The 13,791-nt window shown below is 56.3% G+C and overlaps 1 pseudogene; it reads right to left on the bottom strand.

The window, feature by feature from the left end:
* Positions 1-9,658: 9,658 nt before the first annotated feature.
* Positions 9,659-11,890, bottom strand: LOC114204071 (histo-blood group ABO system transferase-like; annotated as a pseudogene).
* Between the last annotated feature and the right edge of the window lie 1,901 nt (positions 11,891-13,791).

Below are 13,791 nucleotides of genomic sequence, written 5' to 3'. Positions count from 1 at the left end.
CACAGTTCCTGTTCCAAATCATGGGTTGAGGGGCAGTCTGTCCCTCTGTGTCAAGATGATGCAGCATGTCAATGGTCACAGGGTGTCGGGCTCACCAGATTAATCGATCCTTAACCCTGTGTAGGGCAAATTGTCTTTCTCTCTTCCAAGTACATACTATCAGCACACTTTTCAAAGAGCCACTTTGAATTTCTCTAATTTACGACTACAAAGCCCACTTTTCTATTCACTCCTGCATATCACAGGGTCTGGTGTTTCCTACCTGAGTGTCTCCAGGGCTCCTCTCTGGGACCTACTGCAGGAAGATGTGTCTCCTATACCTGAGGGTCAGGTGTTCTCACCACAATCACCTGAATATCCTGAGGTTTCAATTTTTCTGATTGTCAGGAGACGGCATCTCACCAACGGGAGGATGACAAATGCTCACCTCACATACCTGCATGTTAAGAAGTTTTACCTTCTTTTAGGAGTGCAAGGAGGTCACACCACCTGCATGAAGGGCAGTGTTCCCTCCTCTCCCTGAGTGTAAGTTCTCCACCAGATAATCTGAGCATCAAGAGGTGTCCCTTGCCTGCCTGCGTGTCAGGACACCTCATAGCTTCTTCCTGAGTTTTATGAGTTTTCAGATTGTCAAATGAGCTTCATTCTCCTACTAACTTTCTAACTGAGTGTCACACTTTCTCAGCTCACATAACTTTCAGGAGATCACATGCCCTTCAACTGAATATCCAGTAGGTCTTATATATCTTTACTGGAGTATCAGGAGCCATCATCTCCTAACCCTAACCCTAACCCTAACCCTAACCCTAAACCCTAACACTAACCCTAACCGTAAACCTCACCCGACCCTCACCCTAAACCTAACACCTCACCCTCACCCTCACCCTCGCCTTAACCCTAATCCAGGGCTGATCAGCAGAGAATCTGGAAGGCCAGCCCTCCAGAGCCCCTGCTAGCCCAGCCAGAGACTCCCTGAGCCCAGAGCTAGCCCTCCCCTGCCTGCCCAGCCACGCATTTGCTCCTGAGCTTCATGATGGCCTGTTCTTGACCCTGAAGGTGAGCTGGCTGACTAGGAGGGGAGTCTAGCTGGTGGGACAGGCTGTAGATACAGGACAGAGTGACACCATGTGAGCTAGCAGGGGCCACACTCTAGTCTCCCTCACAGAGCCTGCTCGGGAGCAGGAGTCTGGGTGCCCTAGTGGCCGGCACACAACAGGGTCTGTGCTGACCAGGCAGCCATGGCCCCCAGGGAGAGTCCACTCTGCCCTCTCCCCACTCCTGCCTGGCCTCACCTCTCCTCACTGTGGGGCTGCAGGACCAGGAAACAGGCCCTATTGGGGTGGCTCAGCTCCAGCTTGTAAATGTTTCCCAGCCCCTGGAGCAGCAGGATTTCCTGGGGCCAGAGGGAGGACTGGCTGTGGACAAGGACTGCGCTGGGGAGGATGCAGGGCCTTGTAGAGGGTGAAGGATGGGGCAGGCGCCGAGTCCTGGGGCCACTGCTCATGTCTACTAAGGGCTGAAATCCCTGAATGCCCACGTGGTTCCTCATTATAGTAACGGCCCCCTGTACATGGGAATCCTGCTGGTGGGCCCCTCCACACCAGCTTCCTTCCTGCCCCTCTGAATCCAGCCAGGGCTGCAGCCAGGGACAGGCTGGACATCGTCCCATGTCCTGCCAGGAAGAGAAGGCAAAAGGAGGAGAGGAGAAGTGGAAGGGGCAGACTGATCTTCTCCCTGTCCTGAGTCAGCCTCCACTGGTGCCTCCAGGTCCTCCGGCCCAGCCCTGCACTTAGCTGGGCCCTGAGAGGGAGTTTGCATTCCTGCAGACTGGAATGCATTCCAGCTTGGTGGGGGATATTGAATGACCTGTGCATCCCCAGATATCGTACCCACCTGACCTTGCACAGGCCGTGGTTGTAGAGCCCGGTGGACTTTGGGGCCACAGAGCAGTTGGCGGTGGTGAGGGAACAGGGGGACCCTTTAGGTGCACAGCCATGGGTCTCGTGTACATCCGCCGCAGGGCTGGGTCACTGTACAGGTGCTCTGTGCAGGTCTCCTTTGCACACCTGGCCATGACACACCTGGCTGGCCCTCTCGGTAGGGAGGCCTGTGTGCCTGGTGCACCTGTCCCCCACCTTCCCCAGGGAAGCAGACACGTTCAAGCGTTTCCATGTCCAACCCTCAGGGACAGTTGGGAACATGGGTCAAGAGAGGCAGGCACTGGCCCAAGACAAAGGAGGGGAGCAGAGCCCAAGGAGCAGGGCTGCTCTCCAGTCCTAGGTCAGCCCGAACCCTCCCATGAGGTTCGCTTTGTGGGTGAGAGCTCCTCAGATCCTCGGGGATAGCTACCCACCCCGCCCCATGTGGGGACATGACCTTGGCATCCCAATGCACGTAGAGGCATGCGCACCTGCACACCCACCCACACACACACACCACTCTGACTGCCCAGCTGGGGGTCAGAAGGGGAGGACACCCAGGGAGTGACATGGAGGACAACAGGAAAGAAGAAATAGGTTGGAGACAGCTGGGCCATAGGGCAGGGCATCAGGACTCCTGGCAAGGACCCGGATCCAGAGCATGGGGAGGGGAGAGAAGCCAGGCTGGTGCTCAGGGGTCCCCAAGGGGCCCAGGGGTTTGCCAGGGAACTGGGGGAAGACAGGGTCTGGGTTCCGGTGTCCACCACCACCCTGGGCACTTGGGAGTAGGAAGAGATACCCACCCCCAAGTCCAGTGGGGCTACAGCCCAAAAGGCCTCAGCTTACTCTTCTGTCACTTGGGCTGCAGAGATGCAGTGTCCCAAGGGTCCCACAGGCTTGTAGAAGAGCCTGTTGGCCTTGGATCTCCATCCCTGACCCACTGTGCTCCCAGTGCTGGGGAAATGCTTTCTACCCCCTCGAGGTCCTTCTCAGCAGAGGACAGACTTGGGGCTTGGGGGGCTGATGACCGGGGTACGCAGAACTTGGCAGAGCACAGGGCCACCAGTCTGGGGACCAAGGTCAGGGCCCTCCTTGTGGCAGCCTCAGGGTCCCCATGTGGAAGAGGATCCAGAATCACTGCTCTGGTCAGGGTGAGGAGGCCTTAGGAAGGAATGGAGCACCTGGACCGGAGATGGAAACGTGGACAAGGGAGGCTTCTGAGGTTTCTCACATCGCCCATGGAACCCACAGATCCTGCTCCTGTGAGAGACACAGACACAGAGACAGAGAAGGAGACAGAATGAACACAGGAGAGAGGGAACCAGGAGAAGTCATAGACTTTCTTCCACCAGCTTGAAATGACATCCTGGCATTTTGTGCCATTCCAATCCTGAGAGCGCCGTCACACAGGCCATCCACCCTGGAGGGGAGGGGATTCCACAGGGATGTGTGACCAGGACTCAGGGGTGCCAGGGGCCACTGTGGGGACGGCCCAGCACACGGGCACAGATGAGGCCCTGGGACCTGAGCCTAACCCTAATGGGAGCCTCTGGAAGTCTGTGTTGTGAGAGGACAAGGTCAGAATCAGTTCATTACTACCTTCCCACGGGGGCTGGGACACAAGCAGGAGGGGGGTGGCTTTGCCTGGACCCCAGAGCAGACGCAAGCCCCTCTGAGCTGTGTTCTATGCCAAGTCCAGCTCCTGGCTCATCCTTGCATTGCCAAGTATGCACCAGCCTCCTGTGAAGGCAGGTATGGAACATGTGTAGACGTCCTAACCCCAATGGTGTAACTAGAAGTAGAAGCCAGAATACTCCAATGTGCACATGGGGAGCCTGGGGAGGCCCTGAGAGTCACAGGGTCTGTCCAGGGTCACAGATCTGGGCACGCACAGGAAACAGGTGTGAACCCAGATCTGTGCCATCACAGCAGAGACACCAGCTGCACCCAGGCCTCCCGGGGGCTGTGGGTGGGCTGTGTGGGTGTCACTGTGTGGATGGGGCATGGGGGCAGGATGAGCATTGAGCAGCCGGTGGAGGGGGGCACTCTGGGGGCTCTTGTGTGAGGAAGTTGTAAGGGTTCCCCAGGCAGTGGTGACCTCACTTCCCTGACAACAGAGCCCAACAGAATTTGGAACCGTGATAACCAGGGACCCACATTCCACAGATAGCCCCCTGACCAGCTCATTTCATTGGAGATCTTCAAACCAAGATGTTCGCATGTTGCTTTCCGAGGTCTGGAGGCCACAGGTGGAAAAAAGCGCGCCCTGCAGATGCTGTCCCCCGCTGGGGATTTCATGTCAGGGCTCCCCACCGCCTCTGGCCATTTGGCCGGAAGGACAGAAAGGTGACACCAGGAGGCCCAGAGCCGGTCACCCAGCCCCACTCCCTCTGATGACCTGTGTAGCCCCAGGTGCCCTCCCTGTGTGAGTGTGTGTGTGTGTGTATGTGTGTGTGTGTATGTGTGTGTGTGTGTGTGTTTGTGTGCGAGTGTGTGTTGGGTGCACGTGTGTGGATGGGGGTGTGCGTCTGTGTGTGTATGTGTGTATAAAGAGGGGTCATGGAGGGTGGGGCCACCCCGAGCAGGAGCAGGCTGTTGAGGGGTCAGATACCCAGTGGGCAGGTCATGTTCAAGGTCAAGCCTGGCTGTGTGGGATGGGGTGTGCGGGCGCTGCGCGTTCTGCCGAGGTTTATCCTGATAGACATGCGGGGGGATGGGTCACTGCATCCCGGATGCAGGGCTGTGCACGCACAGGTTTGTGTCTGATCTGGGTGCAGCAGGGGGACTGGGCAAGAGGAGTGTACGGATGGCTGGGTAGGGCTGTGATGCCTCGGGGACGGCTACCGGTCCCTGTCTTTGCAGAAGGCCAAGGAGTACATGGAGAAGAGGCTGGTGGACATGCCCTCCATCTCCTCAACAGAGGGGGTGACCCCACAGGGGTTCCCAGAAGCAGGTGCTGGGGATTGTAGGGGAAGACCTCCTACACCACCCAGACCACTGTCCCAGGTGGTTGTCCACCGGACAGTGGTCCATCAGCCGGAACCCACGGAGGCCGAGGCCGAGGGTAAGAAGGCTGGGGCTTGGTGTTCATGGTGTGTGGGGACGGGTCGGTGCTGGCCCCACAGGGAGGAGCCCCCAGAGGCTGGTGTGGGGCCAGGAGCAACGACTGGGCACAGAGCACACAGCGGTGGACTGCAGTTGGGGAGAAGTCCCCGTGAGGGTTCCTTCCCGGCTGTGGCTTCTCTGGGAGGCCCTGGGCTGGGCTCTGTCTCTGCAAAGGCCCACAGAGAGCAGGCACAGGGTAAGCTTTTCTCCTCTCACAGCTGCTCCACAACCTGAGGAGCTAGAGCTGGATCTGGAGGGAGGGCTGGTGCCTGCAGTGACTTCAGGAGGAAACCAGGAGCCAGCATATGACCCGGCACCTGCCCACGGAGAGCCTGGCGCTGTCCAGGAAGAACTGGCACCTCCTCCTGCGCCAGCCCCTGCCCCTGCCCCTGCTACAGTTCCTGCCACTCCCCCTTCCCCCACCCCAGCCCCTGCCCCTGCCTCGGAACCAGATCTTGACCCAGTTCCTGCCCCTTCCCTTACCCCTGCCTCTGCCTCTGCCCCAGCCCCTGCCCCTGCCTGTGCTCTTGTTCCTGCCCCTGCCCCTGTTCCTGCTCCTGCCCTGCCAGAGTTACTGTCCCTGACCCAGATCCTACCCTTGCTCCTGTCCCTGTCCATACTCCTGCCAGAGCCGCTGCCCCTTCCTCTGCCCCTGCCAGGGCTCCTGTTCCTGCCCCTGACCCATATCCTTTCCCTGCTCCTGTCCTGGATCCTGTACCTGCCACTACTGCTGACCCTGTCCCTCCCCTTGCCCCTCCCTCTGCACCTGCTCTTACCTCTGTCCCTGCCCCTGTCCTTGCCCCTATCCTGAGCCCTGCCCCTACTCCTGCTCCTGCAGGGCTCCCACGGCCACATCCAGAGTCCACAGCCCTGCAGGGAGAGCTCCTTGTACAATCACCCTTAGTTCCATCGCCGGAACCCGAGACCCTGCCCGATTGTTTCATCCCCTCCCCCTGTGTTCTTTCTCTCTGGTACATATTAACTGTTATTTTATCCTTCCATGTCCTATATACTGTTTATTATTTGTTTTAAATAAAATTTCTTCTTTTCAATTGAACACATCATGAGCATTAAGTACATGCCCAACGCTGTGCCACCACACCCCAGAACATTGCCACAGAATATCTCATTCCCCAAAGGAGTCCCCGAACCAGAAGCCCTCCCTGCCCTTTTCTCCCCCAGCTCAGACCCCGGCAACCCCTAAGCTGCTTTCTCTCTCTGTTCCTTTACCTATTCCTGATGTTTCTGTTATTGGAATCACACAATAGGGGCCTTTGTGTCTGCCCCCCTAACTTCAAAGGGGACTCCTTTTCTTCTGTGTTTATTTGTCATAAAATTTCCCTTATTTGATATTGAAATCCCCGAAGGATTACACATCAGATGTAATCAAAGAGGCCACTTTAGGAATTATGGGCACAAACTCAGGGCCGAGACCCTTGGTCCTGCTGGGACCCCACAGCCTGACCCCAGACAGGACAGGGCTGGTTCCTCCTGAGACCCACACAGAAACCAGGGAAATGCAGAAAGCTGGAAGACACACCACAAAGGGCAAAAGCATTGCTCACAACCCAAGGGCAGAGAAAGGTTTCCCCTGACTCTGGTCCAAACCACGCTCCCACTCACTGGGTTCCACAGGGACGGAGACCAAACACAAGCAAGTCCAAGGCGGAAGGATAGGCACGAAGGGAAAATGTGTCAGAGATGCGGGAGCTCCTGGGGAAGGACTCTGGCAAAGGAAACCCTTTGGAGGCAGCGCTGGTCACCCTCAGACTGGCAGGTGTCTGGTCTGGGGACCAGCAGCCCTGGGGAGAACCTGAGGAAGTAGAGGTCCCCTGGAGAGAATGGTGTCAGGCACCCCTGTCTGGGAGAACAGTGAGCAGCATCCATCCCAGGCCACAGGTGCACCAATCCTCAGCCTCGGACTCAGCCCCAGAAACTCTGGCTCAGTTTTTCACACACGTATTGTCAGGAGTGTTCATCACAGCGGTGCTGGAGAGAGGAGGGAATGGAACAGCACTAATGCCCAAGGAGATGGATGGGATCCACTGTCCCAGTTCTCATGACAGAATGCCCTGCAGCTACTGTCCCGGTGTCATCCGGGGCACAGGATCCGGGAAGCCCCTCCTGAGACCCACCCCTCCTGCCACCCTGCCCCTGGGAACATTGAGAATTGTTGAGGAGGAGGGGGAGAGGATCCAGGATGACAGCGGGTCCAAGGAGAAGGAAGGTCAGCACTGGGAGGACAGATGGACGTGCCCTGAGCCACCATCCAGGGCCCAGGCTGTGATGCCCTCGGACCTCACCCCAAATAAGCACTCCTGATTTATGGACCCAGCTTCTGTGGATTTACTCCCTCCCTCATTCATTCTCTCCCCCATTCATTCCCTCCCTCCAACCCTCCCTCCCCCTCCCTCCCTCCCTCCAACCCTCCCTCCTTCCACCCTCATTCAGCAGAGGATCTGGGGTCCCTGCTGTGTACTGAGCACTGGGGCTTCATCAGTGAGCACCCCCCAACCCACATGGTCATGTCCACTGTGGGAGGTGACGGGGGCAGTCCTCAGGGTTAGCAGTGGTGATGAGCACCAAGAATCAGCTCCTGAAAACAGAGGCCAGTTGCACAATGCAAAGAATGGAAGACCTATGCTTAGCACTTCCTCTAGAAAAATCTAGTCCTGAAAAGTAATGAAAAGTAAGTATATCCTAGACTTCATGCAATGTGAGTTCTCCTGGCAGGTACCTACTGATTCCTAGAACCAACAAAGAGTAAATCCTCCAGTGTCGACTGGGGTGTTGTGACCCAACTTTTTGGACCAAATGACTGCGTTTCAGCCAACATCTCCAGGGCCTCTGTGTTTTCCAAGGGTCTCTGCAATTCTCTGATCCTTTCATCAACCTCCTTGGGAAGCTCTGCCCTGTCATCTTCCTTGTCTTTGCCCCTTCTGGGACCCTTCAATGACTTCCCCGCCAGGGCCACCCCTTCCAGGACTCCCTGTGCTCCCTGGTCTGACACCCACATCCCACGCTGGGTCCTGTGAGCCCGGTGCTTTTTGCAAGGACTGTGTCCTCCTTCTGGGGTCACTAGCCATCTCTCTTGCAGTGGCCTGCCTCTTCCTGCGCTGGGTCTCCTCTGAGCAGTCCGTGAGGTCAGACTATGCCCATGTCACAGGCACGGAAGTGAGAGTCCAGAAGGTCCAGACGACCTGCTCCCAGTCCCAGCGTGTGGAGCCTGGGTCAAGGATGGTCCGCGAATAGAGGAAGACTTGGGCCCAGGGAGACTGAGGGGGTATGTGGCACAGTGAGCCTGCAGGAGGAGAGGGGGCACTGTGGGGACCTGGCGCACAGGCCTGCTGGGAGACCACATCTCACCCACACCAGCTCTGTCCCCAGGGCTGGAGGTTGTCACGGTAGCCACCCTCCGAGGCTGCAGGCTGACAGTGACTGACAGGAGAGGAGGTGCACCTGATGCAAGAGAGAACCCTGAGGCAGAGAGGCGGGGGCAGGTGCTCCCCCAGCAGCAAGAGGAACTCGGGGTAGCCACCCTCCCAAGCTGCAGGATGGCAATGGCTGGCAGGAGAGGAGGCACCTGGTGCAGGAGAGAGCCCTCAGGCAGAGAGGAGGGGGCTGGCTCTCCCCCAGCAGCAGGTGCACTCGGGCAGGCTGAGGGGACCTCCGTGGACAGCGGTGCCTGCATCTGGGGTCTCCACACAGACCCCCTCCTCAGGCTTAGCACAAGCTTGTCTGGATGGCCTTTGTCCCCCAGATACAAAGACTGGCCCAGGACCCTCCTCAAGCCCCGACTCCCAATCCTTTGACCTCAGCTCAAGTGACAAGAAATGGCCAATAGTTTAGGTGGGTTTGCATGCACAGGGACATTTGCTTTTCTGGCCCATGCTGTAATATTGCTGGCATTTAAAGATCTCAGGGCTTTGATTCAAAACCGGTAGGATACCAGGGACCCGAGTCGGGTCTCTGGAAACCTGCCTCTGGACCTTGCAGCCCTCCCAACCCACCAGGTCTGCTCAGAATCCCTCCAGGTCACAGACCTACAGTCTTGGCTCCTCAGATGGCCTGGACAATGCACCTTCATAAAGAGATCCTGGTGGGGCAGCAGAACACACTGCGGATTCCAGCAAATCCGCCTCCCAGAAACTGAGGGTACTGCTGGATGAGCTGTCTGAAAACAGCCATGTCAGGGTTCCAGGAAGATACCAGAGGCACAGGAGTAACTGAGGAGCACCTGAAGGTCAGGTAGAGGCAGTCAGGCTTCCAGACATTTCTTCCCTAAAGCTCTTCATTCCTCAGCCTTTCTTCTGGTGATTCTGCTTGGTTTCTATTGCCCCAACTGTTTTCCATTGCCTTAGGCAGCAGAGACTGATGTATGCCTTTAAATGTTTTGGACATTGAATGTCTTCCAGTAGCCACTTCACTGCTGGGAGAGTTGGTAACAAGCAAGAAGTCCCAGAGGACTCCAAGGGTCTGGACTTGGTGTTTCCCTCTCCTGAGATGGGGACACCTGTGGGAGGTGCAGGTGGTCAGCTGGGGGAGGATGGCGGGCACCTGACGTGGACAGATGGGGTATAGGTAAGGCCCGAGGCTCCCGGGGTATGTGCCTGGCATCCAGACTGAATAGATCTTCAAAGCTGCAGAATGGCTGGGATCATCTTCAGTCTGAGGAGGAAGGTGAGGGGAGCAGAGGGGACTGAGGAGGTTCGGCTCAGACAGGAGAGGGCTGGGCCACACTTATGGGGGGAAAGTGGGTCAGGTTCAGGCTCATAGGGACAGACCTTGAGGCCATTATGCCATGTGAAATAAGCCAGTCCCTAAAGGACCGACACCGGACGACCCCACTTGTGAGGGATTGTGAGTATTCCCTTTCACAGAGGTGGAAGGAGCTGCTGGGTGCCGGGGCTGGGGAAGGGGAATGGGGGTTATGGTCTCGTGGGTAGAGGTTCAGTTTGGGATGATGAAAACATTGTGGTGATGGATGGAGGTAGACGGTGCAGAACAGGGAATATACTTATTGCCACTGATACACGCTTCATGGTATCAGCTTTATGTCCATTATACCACAATACAAAAGAAATGAGTCATGAAGTCGGGGCCATCACGAGTCCCTGGAGGGCCCAGGAGCAGGGAGCCTGTATCTTAGTTCTCGCTCTCATGCTCTGCCCCTTGTTGGGTGACTGAGCTTAGTAAGTGCTTGCTAAGACACAGTGCAGGCAGATGGTCCAGAGAAAGTGCACAAGTGCAAACCCACTGGTGGGCACTGAGCAATGCCAAGGTGATGCGCATCCAGACAGAGCGAATGCCCACATTTCACAAACACCAGCACAGAAATAGTCATTTAAAACCAAGTCAGGAACCTTATATAGCCCAGAGGGCTCCACGCTCCTGGAGGCCGAGCTAGTGGCCACGGCCAAGGCCTCTGGTGGTGAGGGCACTGGGGGTCTGGGAGGTGGCTCGGCGCACGCCTGACCCTGAAGCCCCATGGCTGCAGTGAGGTGTAAGGACTGGGAGGGAAGACCCGGTCAGCACCCGTTCTGGCTCCATGGCTGCTACAGGGCTGCTCCCAGCCCCAACAGGAGATGTCTGTTTAGAACCATGGAGAAAACCTTTTCCCTCAATTGTTCTTTTTAAGATGGTTGCTTAGCATTGACACAGAAAAACATCCGATATAAAACTGGAGCCATTCTGAGCTGAAAAGGACCTGGAAATGATCAAAATGTAGTGACCACAAAGAGAGGACCTTGTGCCCCAGGCAGGCCTCCTGTGCGCAGGGCTGGTTAGGGCGCTGGCATGCCCGTGCAAGCAGTGCTGGGCTCCACAGTTTCCCTGAAGGGAACAGAAGTAGGAATCTGCTCTGACCGCTCTGCTCAAGGCAGCACCCCCTGATGGAGATGGGGGCAGCCCCTTGTGACGTCCAGATATCCTGGGGATTCTTGGGCACAGCCACAAATCTCAGCTTCTCCATGACAGGGGCCAGCCCATCAGCTGTGGGTCTCACAGGTCCTTCAGGGGACAGCCCAATACTTCAGGTCCCACAGCTCCTCCAGGGACAGCCCCTCATGAGTTCTGGGTGCCCTGTTGATTCTGGGGCACAGCCATGGTTCTCAGCTTTTTCATGACCCGGGAAATGATGGGGGGGCCAGCCCAGCAGCCATGGGTCCCACAGGTCCTCCGGGGACAGCACCTTGGTGGGCCTGCGTCCCAGCAGGTACCTGTTCAGGTGGCTCTTATCGGGCCACACAGCCTCAATTCCATTGGCCCAGTTGACGACCATTGCCCGGTGACAGGCTGAGGTCATTCGGGGAAACTCCACCACCAGTTCCCCAAAAAAGGCCCCCATGTAGTAAAAGTTGCCCTGGTACCTGGGGATGTGGGTTGGGACTGTGTCCAGCGCTCATAGCTAAAGTCCTCATGGGCTGCCCAGTAGAAACCGAGGTGTGCGGTGCCAAAGAGGGGAGACAGGATCTCCATGCCCACATGTTCCCAGAACTTCATTTCTGCATCCACGTCCACGGACACCAGGTCTTCCACATCACAGAGGAAGCGCTTCTCGCGGAAGTGTCTGATCATCGCTATGTTGCACATGGACACATCCTGCCAGAGCAGGATGCCGTGGACCTCGATGACCACCATCCTCTGGCCCTCCCAGAGTGGCCCACGGGGCACAGCAACCAGCTGGTCGGTGAAGACGTAGTAAGTGACCCTTTGTCCTCCATGAGGACCACCACCCTCCGGCTTACCTGGAAGGGGACTCGGGGCCCGGCAGCTGGCTGATTGGTGAAAACCTAGTAGGTGACCCCATGCCCCACCATGTAGTGTTTCTCTGCTATCTGCAGGAACAGCTCCAGGAAGACCACGCATCCACAGGGGGAGTGGACAGGGCAGGAAGAGGGTCACTGCCAGAGGCTGGCAGCAGGACACCAGAGTTGGGGGCCTTGGACGTGTGCACCTTCTTCATGGGGGCAGGCCCTGGGCTCCTTTAAGGAACATCCACCTCCTGACCTTCCTGAGGGAATCTGCCAGCAGGACCTCCCTAATGTCTGTTCCCAGAGATGGGGGCCATCAGCAGCCTGTCTTCCAAAGGGGAGCCTGAGGCTTTGGAGGCTGGAAACCCATGCAGCCCCACAGTCAGCATGCTGGAGCCTGGAACACTTCCCCTGTGCTGAGCTCCTGGGCAAACCCTGCAGGTGCCCTCCACTGGCCGCCCCCCTGCAGATCCCATCCCCACCTTCCAGGAAGGAAGCACCTTTGGGCACAGCCCTCATTTCTTTGTCTTACAGAGGGGCTAGAATCAGCAGGGCCTACCACCTGTCCCATTTTGCTTTGAGTGGGCTGCCGCTGGCCCCCACAGACCTGTCTCCACTTCCTGTAGGCTCCTCCCTGGAAGACTGCTGGGCATCCTGCTGACAAGGTGCTCAGTAAGCCACTGGTATTCCTAGGAGGGGTCACCCTCAAACTCTGCCACATCAGGAATCAGGTCCAGCCTGTGGACAGGGAAGGCAAAAGTCAACACCAAGAAGAAGAGGGGGCTTGCTTAGGCCCCAGGCTTGAATCCAAGGGTGTAAGCTTCCAGGTCCAGGTCTACATCTCCCCGGCCCCCAAGGGTTCAAAGTCTTATCCAACCACGTCCCATGGCTGGTCCCCCTTTAAGGGTACTACTTGCTCCGCCCTGTGAGGACAGCAGTTCCCCCATTATCAAGTGTGGTGAGCCCCTCTGAAACTGATGTTTTTGCATAGGCACTAAGGCTACTTCCCTGGGCGTGCCCCATACCAGGAAGGTTTGTAAATCACTCACACTGGGAAGGCGGGCACTACATTGAAATAGGGGATAACCACACTCAACCAGCAGACATGTGTCAGGTCACCAGAGGGCAAGTCCAGACCCAGCCAATGGGGGAAGAAGTCAGATATGAAGCAAGGGGACGGAAGAGTGATCCTGGCAGAGGGCACAGCAAAAGCAAAGGCTTGTAGTCAGGGCCAGGGCACATGTGGGATGACCACACACTTGGGTGGCCCACATAAGGGTGGCTGTGGTGGAAGAGATGAGGCTGGAGAGGACGGGCATGAGGGGAGCATACCACAGAAAGGCCCAAAGGTTATGTTCCGAAAATATGACTCTAGTTACCAGAGGAGAATGGGTTCTGTGCAGCAGAGGACAGGGTGACCCTAAGCCTCACCCTAATCCCTAACTCCTAACCCTAACCCTATCCACTATTACCAACCCCACAAAATCAGCAAAATGCATTCCTGTACCTTTCTTAATATAGATGTAAGAAGCTAGATCAGAAGAATTGCAAAACCAAGAGCTCATAAATAGACTGTGCACCCTAAGCAAGTGGCTCTGCACAAACACCTCAAAGGTTATTCAATAGAGTGAAACAAGCAATGTTATACAGCACAATGAATTTTTAAATAAAAACATGTGGTCATATGAATTGATGCAGAAAATGTTCTAACCAAAGTCCAATGTCTGTTGCTGATATAAATACTCATGAAAGCAGGAATAAGGAGTAATTTTCTCATTAAAACTCTAGGAAACACCATGCATAAGTCTGAAGATGGACAGCTCTACTCTGAAATCAGGAACAAGGATGGGATGCTGGTTTTCACCTGTTGCTCAGTATTGTACTGAAAGTTCTACCCAGAAGGATAAGCCAAGAAAGAAGGCATCCACATGTGAAAGGAAACACTAGAACTCTGTCTATTCAGAAACCAGGGATGACATCATCTTATATAGAGCTTCCAAAAGAATCGACAAAAA

This window comes from Eumetopias jubatus, unplaced genomic scaffold (genome assembly GCF_037043125.1).
Source record: "Eumetopias jubatus isolate StellerSeaLion01/CBP00866 unplaced genomic scaffold, mEumJub1_p1.0 scaffold_52, whole genome shotgun sequence".
In the NCBI taxonomy this organism is placed as follows: domain Eukaryota; kingdom Metazoa; phylum Chordata; class Mammalia; order Carnivora; family Otariidae; genus Eumetopias; species Eumetopias jubatus.
This window is presented reverse-complemented; position numbering and strand designations above follow the sequence as displayed.